This window comes from Hordeum vulgare, chromosome 2H (assembly GCF_904849725.1).
Source record: "Hordeum vulgare subsp. vulgare chromosome 2H, MorexV3_pseudomolecules_assembly, whole genome shotgun sequence".
Lineage (NCBI taxonomy): Eukaryota > Viridiplantae > Streptophyta > Magnoliopsida > Poales > Poaceae > Hordeum > Hordeum vulgare.
This window is the reverse complement of record NC_058519.1, coordinates 352245790-352258732: the sequence shown is the minus strand read 5'-3', so window position 1 is coordinate 352258732 and position 12943 is coordinate 352245790. Positions and strand designations below refer to the sequence as shown.

Here is a 12943-nt window from a genome sequence, read left to right as displayed (position 1 = left end):
CAAGCATCAGTTTCTATGACAAAAGTCTTTGTAAAATCAGGTAAGGCCAAAATAGGAGCATACACCAGGGCTTGTTTGAGTGCAACAAAAGCCTCTTGTGTGATACTAGTCCAAACAAAAGGAATATCCTTCTTCAAAGATTCAGTCAGTGGTCTAGCAATAATACCATAATGCTGAATAAACTTCCTGTAATACCCACTGAGGCCAAGGAATCCCCTAACTTCCTTGACATTCTTTGGAACATGCAAATTTTGAACTGCTAAATTTTTGTCAAGATCAGTGGAAACACCCTCTGCTGAAATAACATGCCCCAGGTAAGCAATGTTGGGCTGAGCAAATTCACATTTAAACATCTTTACTTTCCATTGTTCCTTATTCAAAATGGATAGCACCTCATCTGCATCATCCCAGTGATCCTCCAAGGTCTTGCTAAAGACCAGTGTATCATTAAAGAAAACCACTGCACATCTCCTCAGAACAGGTGAAAGATCATAATTCATTGTGCCTTGGAATGTACCTGGAGCCCCTATCAAACCCATCCCCATCACATTAAATTCATAATGTCCATTATGTGTTTGGAATGTTGCTTTATACTCTTCTCCAGGTGCTAACCTGATCTGATGATAGACAACTTTAAGATCTAATTTAGAAAACCAGCAAGCTCCTGCCAGCTCATCCGGAAGTTCATCAATGACAGAAACTGGATATTTGCCTTTCACTGTGATATCATTTAGTTGCGTGTAATCAGTCACCATCCTCCAAGCCCCTATTTCTTTTTTCTTGACTAACAACACATGAGAAGAGAAAGCACTGTTACTATGCCTAATCATACCTGAATCCAGCATGTCCTTGATTTGTTTCTCCAATTCATCCTTGAGGTGGGGAGCAATTCTTTAAGGTCTTACTGACACTGGCATGGCCCCTGGAATCAATGGAATAGTGTGATCCTTAAGTCTCCTAGGTGGTAAACTTGTTGGAGTCTCAAACATTACTGCATGCTTGTTTAACAACACCTGCAACTCTGGAGAATGAACTTTCTTTGTAGCAGGTCTGATTAAGGTGATAGAGAAAACTGTAACAGTAACTTCTTCAGGCAACAACCCTTGCAGTGTAACCATTTTATCCCAATAAGGAAACGACATCCACTTCTGAACCCAATCAACTTGCATAGGACTGTGCTGAGCTAGCCATTTCATTCCAATAATACCATCATAGCTAGCTAATGGCAGGATTCTGAAATCACTAGTGAATGTTACTGCACCACAAGACCATGAAGCCTTTGGTAATTTTGAATCACATTGCAAGGTACCCCCACCAGCTACAGTTACTGAAACATGACTAGTCTTCTGAACACCAGTGAGCCTATGCCGAAGATCACTGCCAATGAATAAATGTGTACTTCCAGAATCCACCAGAAATATCAACTCCATTCCCTGCATATCAATTAAGAGTTGCAGAGTTGGCTCATTATTTTTCTTTCCCACAACAGCAGTAGAGATATGCATACTGCAAACAGACAGGTGCTCTGAGTCAACCACACGAGATGTATCCCCTTCATCCATCTGAATATGGTCAATCAACTCCTGAACCAAGTGTAAATCGACTGATGATTTGTACACATGGTCCTTTGACCATCTCTCTCCACATACAAAACAAAGTCCCTTGGATTTATGATAAGCACGTAAGGCATACCATATATCTTAAGTCACATGTGTCTTAACAAATTTAGATTGTTTCTTGTCATCAGTTGTATGAGGTTTCGGAGGAAGAGGAAGCGAAAGTGCACCTGAACGATGGACATAACCATTCGGAGGAGTGGATCCACTGCCAAGTTTCTCATGCAACAGAGCCAAATAATACATGGAGTCCAGATCCTTGGGCTTCTGCAAGGAAACTACAACACAAATACCCGACTTCAGACCATCTGAAAAACGGGCAATATAATGTAGATGGTTAGGCTCCTCCTCATAAGCTGACAGCTGATCATATAGATCTGCAAATCTGTCCACATAATCCAGAACAGTACTTGTCTGCGAAATTCTGAATAACTGATGCAACAATGTTTGATGTTGATTTCTACCAAATCGGCTCTGCAAACCGGAGCAAAATTCAGACCACAAGGCTTGTGGACAACGACGCTGCATGGATCTAACCAACGAGCAGTCACACCCTCAAACTGAGATGTTGCAAGAGAAATCCATCGATGGTGAGGAGTACACCAGAGCCTAAATTGATCCTCACAACGAGTTTGCCACAGACGAGGATTGGTACCATCAAATCGGGGCAAATCCGCACGAATACCAAATGACATTGCATCAGCAACATCGGGAAAAGAAACATCTCGCAGAGACGGAGATCGAACACGGAAAGTAGAATCACACGCACCTCTGACCCGAGGAGGGACATATGGAATATGTGCCTTCCCCCAGTTATCCTAATCCATGCCAAGGGAGTCAGCTGCACAGTTGCGGCCACCCCCAGTAAGGCAAGAAGCGATTGTTTCCCCTCGTGCTTACGATTCCCGTAGCCAATCGCTCCGATGATGCTCAAGCTCGAGATGAAGCTCCTCCCGCACCCCATCCACTCGGGCTATCAACAAGCCGTCGAGTGTAGCGGTGTTGTCTTTGATGAGCTTGTTGACCGCTTGGAGAAGAAGCTCGCCGTGACCCTTGAAGCGCTGGTCCAAGTCAGCGGTGAAATTCGCACGGAGCAGCGAATACACGCCACGACTCTCCTCCGAGAGATGGCCCATCGCCGCCGCTCTGCGCCAGTCACGCCACCATGTCACATATGAGTGTCGGGGAAGCTCCAGGACCAAAGAATCTAATACCAAGTGTAAGAGGGTGGATCTCAGATTGAAAGTGGCTAGGGTTCGTGGCGAGGCAGCGTGAGGAGATCGCTCGCTTGCTCGCTTACGGCACGTTCATCGTGTTCTTACATGAAGAGGGATACAACTAGACAGGTTCGGCCTGAGCCTCGTCCAAATCGCGAGCATTTACGATGCGTTCAAGGGCTATTTATCTACAGTCCATTATGGGCCAGAATTCCACTTGGGCCGCGCCACCTTCCGAACGTGATGTTGTCTTGGGTCGGCTTGGGTCTTGGCGTGCGATGCTGCCTCATACTGTCTCGAATCATTCCCGCCTTCTTCAGCTATACGTGAGGTCGAACCTTCCTTCAGTTGGTCAGGTTGTAGCTCGTCCCTTGCATCGGCGCCGCCGACAGGTTCAACCTCATTCCCTGTGGAGGCACGCCCCTCCACCCAAGCGCTCTCGCGTGCTGCCCGCCGCTAGGACAAGGCCGGACTCGCGGCTCCCCGCGGAGCTTTACGGATGCTGCTACAACTGCGGATGGGAGGGCCACATATCCGCTGAATGCAACAACCCCATGCAGTGCGTCCACTACGGCAGCGAGAACCACACCTCGCGGGGCTGTACGAGGCCGCGCAGCTCTTCCCCGGTGTCGCAACCCCCCGACTACAACACGCACTTTCGCCCTCCGGCCCTGGCACCCTTCGGCGTTGCCGCCTTCGCCCCCAGGCACGCCGCCTGCTGGCGCGACACGCCTACCCCCCGTTACAGGACTGCCCCTGCCATCGCCCAACCCTGAATCGTGGGTGCAAGTCGCTAGCATCGGGACGACGCGCAGTGTGGCTGGCCTCCAATTCCGCACTCCGATGGAGCCGTCGCCACCCCCTTCTCCGGCGTGGTCTAAGACAGTGGACTGCTGCTTCCCGGAGGATCCGGAGGACACCCGCACTCTCGAGGCAGAGCTCTCCAGGGCGGTAGTGGTGACAATCTACGTGCCACGATTGAAAGTCGACTCGGCGGCCGAGGCTGCGACAATCCACGCAGACTTCAGCTTAAGGCCCATGGATTTCTCCATCCGGTCGTTCTACCCCAATGACTTCCTAGTTCCGTGGAGAGACATCAACACGCGCAACACCCTGGTCGCAGGTGGCCACGCCATGTTAGATCTGTTCGTGCTCTCGCTGCGGCCATGGGTGCGCTAGGCTCATGACATAGACGCCTCTATGCCTTACCTCGTGCCCTTAGCTCTCAGGGGTGTCACCCCAATACGTGGACTCGTCGCGCAACAGAGTTGCTGCTCTGGGGACTCGACATCATTGTCAAGGTGGCTGAGTGCACATCCACGCGGGAATGCATGTCGGCATTCCGGGATTGGTTGCGCACGAACGACCCCGCGAGGATCCCTTCGCACCGCATCCTGGTGGTCGAGGAACCAGAACGGCGAGCGGTTCGCCAGAAGAATGGCGCCCGAGACGCCCTTTGGTAGCTGGTGAAGTCATTCAGGAGGCTCCCACAGTCACCCCGAGGATCGGTGGAGGGCCGCCGCCGTCTTCGCCGGCGAACAAGGAGGACTTGGACGAGCCGGAAGATCGGGGGAGCCGCCGCGGCCACTCGAGGACGCGTGGCTCACAAGCCATTCACGCTGGAGCGGCGGGCCATGGCCATGGCCCTTCGCCGGTGTCCCCTCGCTCCTCGACGGGCTCGGCCCATGCGGCAAGGCAGAGTACCATTCAAACGGTCACTGCTGACCAGTCAGTGGTGCTGTCTGGGCAGTTCAAAGCTGCAGTGGCGCAGGTTCGCGACCCTATGTCGCTGCGCCACGTGGAAAGTGGGAGGGCCCCGAAGGCGTCATCCTCTGCCTCCTGTCTGCTAACTGTTGGCTTGTGGGTGATCCGAGGTGAGACCAGGAACCCCTCCCCAGCCTCTGCCCGTGAAAGATTGTGGAAGCGTTGAACCCTTTGCTCGGGCCGCATTGGTATTTATACAAGGGTTGCCTTGGCTTACAAGATGATGAGAACGACCGTGAAACGATTAGTTATAGAGAGAGAGATACGACATGAGTAGAGATAGAAAAGGATTACAGGTTTGAACTACTTTCCTATCTCTACACAATATATTCTAACACTTCCCTCAATCTAAACCTCTAAGAAACCTTGCCAAGGTTGAGATTGTACTTAGACTCATCCAACCTTCTCATACTGAGAGGTTTTGTGAAGCCATCAGCAAGTTGATCTCCTGTAGGTATAAACTGAATATCAAGGAGCTTTTGAGCTACTCTTTTTCTTACAAAGTGGAAATCAACTTTAATGTGCTTCGTTCGTGCATGGAAAACATGATTAGCTGAGAGATAGGTTTCACCAACATTATCACACTATAATCTCGCAGCTTGTGGACTCTTAATTCCAAGGTCATAAAGTAGTGTTTGTATTCACATCACTTCAGCTATGGCATTTGCTAAAGCTTTATATTCAGCCTTAGTGCTTGACCGTGAAACTGTAGCTTGTCTTCTTGCACTCCATGATACAAGATTCGTGCCCAGAAACATAGCAAAACCACTTGTAGAACGCTTGTCATCAGCACACCCTGCCCAGTCCACATGTGAATATGTAGTGACAAGCATAGAAGAGGACTCGATAATTTGAAGTCCAGGCCCTTTTGTAAACTTGAGATACCTCAAAATTCTTTTTACTGTAGTCCAATGAGTAGTAGTAGGTGCATGTAGATATTGACATACCTTGCTCACTGAATAAGAAATGTCAGGACGAGTAAGTGTCAAATATTGTAAGGCACCTACAACACTTCTGTAGTTTGTTGTATCCGTCGGTCTAAGAGGCTCTCCACACTCAATTGTAAGCTTCTCAGAAGTGGAAATTGGTGTACTTATTGGCTTGCAACTTTCCAACCCCACTCTTCGGAGAATCTCAGTAGTATACTTATTTTGTGTGAGAAGTATGCTATCTTTAATTTGTTGGACCTCTATGCCAAGAAAATAGTGAAGATCACCCAAGTCTTTGAGAGCAAACTCCAATTTTAAATCCTTAAGCAGGCAAGTAGTAGCATGTGAACTTGAACTAGCAACAATAATATCATCAACATAAACAAGGACAAACATAGTTATATTTTCTTTACTGTAAAAGAATAAAGAGGTATCTGCTTTGGATGGGGTAAACCCAAGCTGTTGTAATTGTATGCTTAACCTAGAATACCAAGCTCTTGGGGCCCGTTTCAAACCATACAATGCTTTATCCAGCTTGCAAACTTGGTGTGGTTTGCTTTGATCCTCATACCCAGGTGGTTTCCGCATGAACACTATTTCCTCAAGAACACCATGAAGAAACGCATTCTAAACATCTAGCTGCCGTAGACTCCATCCTCTAGAGATAGCAATAGATAATACAAGTCGAATTGTGGCAGATTTAACAACAGGACTAAAGGTGTCTTCATAATTAATTCCAAATCTTTGTTTAAAACCTTTAGCAACCAATCTAGCATTGTATCTATCTATACTTCCATCAGCCCTTTTCTTTATCTTATATACCCACTTACAGTCAATAACATTATTGCCATGTGTAGGTGGTACTAAATGCCAGGTTTTGTTTTTCATGAGTGCATTATATTCACTATCCATAGCCGCTTTCCAATCTTTGTTAGCAAGAGCATCATGCAAATTACTTGGTTCACAAGTAGTCGCAAGAAAAGCATGCTTGGTTTTATCATACCTTATTGTGCCATCGGTGTATTTCTTTTCCTTGACAACACCTGACTGAGACTTGGTATGCCTTCGAGGAAGAACTTGAACTGGACCTATAGGAACGTCTTGGTGAAGAACTTCTTCAGAGGCTGAGGGTCTTTAGGTTCGTCACAGACTGCAAGTTCTTCAAAGACTGTTGCAGAAGATTTTTCCTGACTGCCAGCAGACTTTTGCACAGAAGCAACCAACGATCCAGTCAACTGAATCTGTCTCGCATTCCCTGGATCCCCTTCAGGCATATTCATCACAACAACCGTACTAGGCTCAGTCACTGTTTGTTGGTTGGACGTCCCTGAGCTGGTGGAATCATGAGGACTGATGCGCTGATCTGCTTAGGATCTCATGCCATCAGCCGAATCAGCCTAGAACCGCGCGCCATCGTTGTCTGGTTCTCCACACATAAAATGACGACCTGAAGATGCACATGTATCAACAAGATTACTTGTTTCGATGGAATTTCCCACATGATCAAGTTTGTTTAATTCACCCCCATGATGAGGAAGGGGAACATAGTCCGGAAGAAATGCGATTTCAGCACAAAGAAGAGCTCCTACATTAGGACGAAGCTTTGCAAACGGATATAGAGTTTCATCAAAAACAACACCTCGAGATAGATGCGTCCGGTTGCAATTTCTAGACATTTGTATCCCTTGTGAAGGTTACTGTATCCAAGGAAGATACATTGAGTGGAGAGAAACTCAAGCTTATGAGAATTATAGGGACATAAGTTGGGATAACAAGCACACCCAGAATTATTTAGAGATGCATAGTCTGGTTTTTGATGATAAAGACGCTCTAAGGGAGTAGAATTGCCAATAACTTTACTCGAAAGACGATTGATAAGGTATGTGGCAGTAATAAAAGCTTCATCCCAATATTTGAGAGGCATGGAGGCATGAGCTAAAAGGGAAAGGCCAACTTCTACAATGTGACTATGTTTGCGTTCAGCAGAACCATTCTGTTGATGCGCATGAGGACATGATACATGATGTCCAATGCCAATGCTGCGGAAAAGGGAATTCAGTTTCTCATATTCCCCTGCCTAGTCACTTTGGACCGAGATAATTTTTCTGTTAAAATGTCTCTCAACTATCTTTTGAAATGCTTGAAACACAGAGAACACTTCAGATTTATACTTAAGCAAATAAATCCAGGTGAACTTGCTGTAATCATCAATGAAGCTAACAAAGTATTTCTTTCTTCCAAAGGAATCTCGGGCATGACCTCATACATCACTAAAAATACGGTCTAAAGGAGCACGAGACACACTACTTGACTTGGGATTAGGTAGTTGGTGACTCTTGGCACATTGACAAGCTTCACAAATAGACTCACTCACAGAACTATGTGACAATGGAAGATTGCCTTATTTGAGTACTTGTTTGAAAATAACCGATGAAGGATGTCCTAAGCGTTGATGCCACCGTGCCAAAGATGGTTTGATGGCATAATAGACCCGACGATTCTTGTGTCTAAGTGCTCCACGTGTGATTGGGTAGAGTCCTCCGATGCATCTACCGTGATGGAGAAGTTCCCTCGTGACATGATCCTTTATGAAAAAGTAACGAGGGTGAGTTTCAAAGAAAACATTGTTATCAGTGGCTAAACTAGACATAGAGGCAAGGTTTTTGTCAACTTGAGGAACATGAAGAACATCTTTGAGCATAAGATCACGTTTAAGAGTAGGGGAACTAATGGAAGCTTGACCAATGTGAGAAATAGCCATACCTCCACCACTTGCAGTATGAATCTGATCATTGTCGAGGTACTTCTCTTAGAGAGAAAGTTGCTTAGGTTCACTGGTTACGTGATTTGTGATGCCGGAATCAACGTAACAAACACCATCGCCTCCTTAATCATGCATGGCAGCAACAACATGGCATGCATCGGGGACGCAATCCTCATCGTAGTGGTGCCAGTAGTCCATCACATCATGGCCGAGTTTCTTGCATAGTTGGCAGCGAGGCCGTCCACGAGAAGAAGAGGTGCGACTGCTATTGTTGTTGTTGAAGCCGCCGCCGCCGCTGGTGTTGCCGGAGGACCCACCGTAGCCGCCGCCAACAGAGCGACCGCCATCACCCGGAGAGGCACCACAGCCAGGACTGCCGCCGTGTTGTTGCCCACGCCCACGACCATGACTGCGGTAGGCAGAGTTGGCGTACAATTGACGACAATTAGTGGCATGGAGGAGGGTGAGGCGGGCATCAAAACTCAGAAGCTGACTGTAGATCTCCTGAACCGTGATAGGCTCCACCCAAGCCGCGAGCATCGACATGACTGGATTATATTCCAATCGAGGCCGGCGAGGATCTTGGATGTGATCTCCACATCAGAGAGGGCGACACCGATAGAAGCAACTTCATCTGTAAGAGCTTTAGTTTGTCCAAGGTACTCAGCCATAGTCATAGTACTTTTTTGCAGATTTGTGAGCTCAATACGAGTATTGATCGCCTGAGCTTGACTTTGAGTAGCAAACATGGCGTGGATGGCGCGCCACACCTCGGCCGACGTCTGGAGCATGACGACCTAGGCAAGGATATCACGGAAAATAGACCCCATCAGATACCCTTGGAGTTGTTGCTGCTGTGCATACCAGAGGGATCGGGTGAAATTGGCGACTTGCTCTTCTTTCCTGTCCTTGGTGATGGTGAGAGTCGCCTGTGGTGCTGGGCTCTTCACATCGAGGTGGTGCTTCATCTGTGCACCCTTGATCTGGGGTAGCACGATGGCTTTCCATAGCAGGAAGTTGCCCCTCGTGAGCTTCTCTTGAGGCAGCGGTCCGAGAGGGGTGGTCGTGGCTGTGGAGGAGGATGCAAAGGTGGATGATGAGGCGGTGGAGAATGCGCCCATGGTGCTGGGAGTCGTGGCGGTGCCGTACATCTTCTCGGCCGCGGAGGGTAGATAGATGCGATCTCTTTCAATCTATTGAGGAAGAGGCTGTGTTACCATGTGAAAGATTGTGAAAGCGTTGAACCCTTTGCTCGGGCCACATTGGTATTTATACAAGGGCTTCCTTGGCTTACAAGATGATGAGAACGATCGCTAAACGATGGGTTACACACACACACAGAGAGAGAGACGGTAGGAGTAGAGATAGAAAAGGATTACAGGTTTGAACTACTTTTCTATCTCTATACAATATATTCTAACTCTGTCCTCCAGCCAGCTCGCGACACGCACCGGGTGCAGATGGAGGATGGCTCGATGCAATGCTTAAGATTGGGGGACATGGATCCCATAGCCTCCTCTTCCAGGATGCTTTTGGGTGCATGGGACGTGCCTATCTGGGGCGGGGAGGGGTAGCTGGCAGACCCCATGCTGATTCCACCCGAGGACCGACTGCTCGACGATGATTCATATAGCGGGGCCAGCTTCTCGAGTTACGTTTCGATGGGGGAGGCTGGCCTGTCGCCTGGCCCGAGTCCCACCTGTGCGTCCATCTAGTTGGGGATTGCGGACACATGCATGCACGACGGGGATTTGTGCATGGCCAGCCTCTCCAGGGATTCTTCGCCCGCTTCTCCTGTCGCCGATCCAGGCTCACCATCATGCACTCTTGCTGCTGCTGCCCATACCCCGGCCCCACCTCCGGAGTGGGCCACCCCGGCATGCACTCGGGCGGCAACTTTCTGTGCTGAGGTGCACTGCACACTCATGCCTCTCCTCGCCTGCCCACCAGGCCGTGCACCACCCGTGAGGAGGCCGAGGAGGAGGAGATCCCTGATCTCTAACCCGAGAAGGAGCGTGCATCTTGCCAAGGGCGTTGGCAAGGGCTCGACCGTAACCAAGCAGCAGCGGGTGGTGATTCGTAGACTGTGCCTAGCCAATGAATGCGAAGAGATCATGGACGAAGACCTGATCATGTACGACGAAGTGTTCAAAAGGTAGCTAACCCAGGCCCAGATCGCGGCAATCTTGGCATTGTTCGGATGGGATGCCTCCATCCTGCCAATACAGGACGAGGTGGTTGGAGAGGTGTTGGGTAGTTAGCGGCCTAGTGTCAGTCGGCTAGTTGGTGGGCCTCCCTCATGGCCATACAACCTTCCAAAGTCCTAGTGTGGAACGTCGGGGGGATGAACTCCCCAGCGAGGCGCAGCTCCATCTACCAAGTTGTAGCTAGCGCAAATCCTGCAGTGGTGTGCTTCTAGGAAACTAAGCTCCAAGTTGTAACTCCCAAACTTGTTAGGCATTGCCTGGGCAATAGATTCGATAACTTTGAGTACCTCCCGGCTTTGGGAACTCGTGGTGGAATTCTGATCGCTTGGGATGGCACAATGGTCGCGGCCTCCAACCCGCACCAAACTGCAAACACCCTCACAATGTTTGTTAAGCCGATGGCAGGTGGCCAGTGGTGGCTGACTGGGGTCTACGGGCCTGAGGGGAATGAAGACAGGTTCAAGTTCATGCCGGAATTGATTGACATAGGGGACCTACACGCGGGCCCTTGGGCGATTGCTGGGGACTTCAATCTCCTGGTGAACCCCGAGGACAAAAGCAACGACATTGTGAACCATCGAATGATGGCTCGGTTCCGAGCAAAGATCAACATGATGGAGCTCCGGGAGCTTTACTTGAACGAGAGGATGTCCACGTGGTCTAATGAGAGACAAAATCCAACCCTAGATAAGATTGACCATGTCTTCGTCTAGAGGTGTTGGGAAGATCTTCATCGCGTGTGCCTCCTCACCGCACTAGGGTCGATAGTCTCCGACCATTGCCGCTTGCTCCTAAATCTGAATGCAGACTTCTTCATGGGCAAACGATTCAGTTTCAAAGCATTTTGGCCCCAGGCGGATGGCTTCCATGACACAGTCACTAATGCATGGCAATCAGTCCCTTCGAGCGGTAACACATTTTTGGCCCTGAACAACAAGCTACGGGCCACATCTAAGGCACTCCAAAGGTGGAGAGATCGATGGATCGGAAATGTGAAGTTGCAAAACTTGATTGCTCTGGAGGTGATCACAAGACTTGATGAGGCCATGGACTGCCGGGTGCTCTCTGTCGAAGAGCACGCGTTGTGCAATGTGCTCAAGCGGAAGCTGCTTGGGTTGGCTTCGCTCATGAGATCGATCGCGAGGCAGATATCCTGACTGCTGCAGCTCAGGGAAGGTGAGGCCAACACGTCATACTTCCACCGCCAGGCCTTCCATAGGCAGCGCAAGATTGCCATCATCTCATTGCATCACGAGGGGAAGACCCTCACGGGCCACGAGGAGACTGCGACACCGGTGGAAGAATTCTACACGAGGCTTCTAGACACCACTCCAGACCTCGAGCACACGATGAAAAGACCTCGATGACGCCTAGAGGGGGGGGGGGTGAATAGGCTATTTAAAAACTTCTTCGGATTTGGCTTGAACCTAATGCGGAAATAAACTAAGAGGGTACTTGTCAGGCACAAATCCTAAATGCACTAGGCACTGCAACGTGTATCAACAACACGATCTACCAAGATGGACACAATACAGTTACTAACAAGCACAAGTAAGTTACACAAACTTACTTGAGCTATATCACACGACAAGTAGGTGAACAACACAAGATACTAGATCACACTATATCAACACGATGTATCAAGGGCTGCAAGTATAAACGTGTGGATATAGAGGGTATGCTTGAATGATTAATCTTGTACAAGAAATGACCAACACAATGTAATGAGCACAAGCAATATGCAATGTATGTATGCTCAAATAACACAAATAAACCACAAGTAAGGAGTTAGGGTTAAGGATAACCAAGGTCACTGAGACGAAGATGTATCCCGATGTTCACTTCCTTGGAGGGAAGCTAGTCATCGTTAGAGAGGTGGATGTTACCACGAAGGCACACCAACGCCACGAAGGCTCACCCTATTCTCCCTTTGAGATAACACCACGAAGACGTTTCTCAATCACTAGTGGTAAGCCTTTGAGGTGGCTTCCAAACCCTCACAAACTTTTCCGGGGGAAATCACACGGATTGATTCCTCTCCGAAGAACTCCTACCGCCTAGGAGTCTCCAACCTCCAAGAGTAACAAGATCACGGGGAATGCTCAAAACTTGCTCAAATCACAAATAGCTTGGGTTGAGAGAAGGAGAGGGAGACGATCTATCTTTTGATTGGAACAAACCTCAAAGGGGCTCACAAATGCTCTTGGGATCTAAGATTTGGAGTGAGCAAATGTGTGTGAGGTGGAAATGTGTTCTTATGAGGATAAGGCTGTGTTGGGCAACCCTCTCACGAAGTGGGAGGGGGGTATTTATAGTGGAGAGTGAAATCCAGCCGTTGGAGGTGCTTTAAGTCACACAGGTTCCGGACGTCCGACAGTTGCCGGAAGTCCGGGCGTCCGCGAGGGGCCGGACGACCGACAGGGGTCGGTCGTCCGAGGCCTGTAGG

General features: G+C 48.8%; 1 long non-coding RNA gene and 1 other non-coding gene across 2 annotated transcripts; both read right to left on the bottom strand.

Annotated features, from left to right (window-relative positions):
* Positions 1 to 7674: 7674 nt before the first annotated feature.
* On the bottom strand, positions 7675 to 9528 carry LOC123430074. The gene is made up of 2 exons (XR_006622848.1): positions 8290 to 9528; positions 7675 to 8110 (listed from the first exon to the last, which is right to left on the bottom strand). It is a non-coding gene; the product is annotated as an uncharacterized LOC123430074 (long non-coding RNA).
* Positions 8764 to 8901, bottom strand: LOC123433772. The gene has a single exon (XR_006625089.1). It is a non-coding gene; the product is annotated as a small nucleolar RNA Z247 (small nucleolar RNA).
* Positions 9529 to 12943: the final 3415 nt, after the last annotated feature.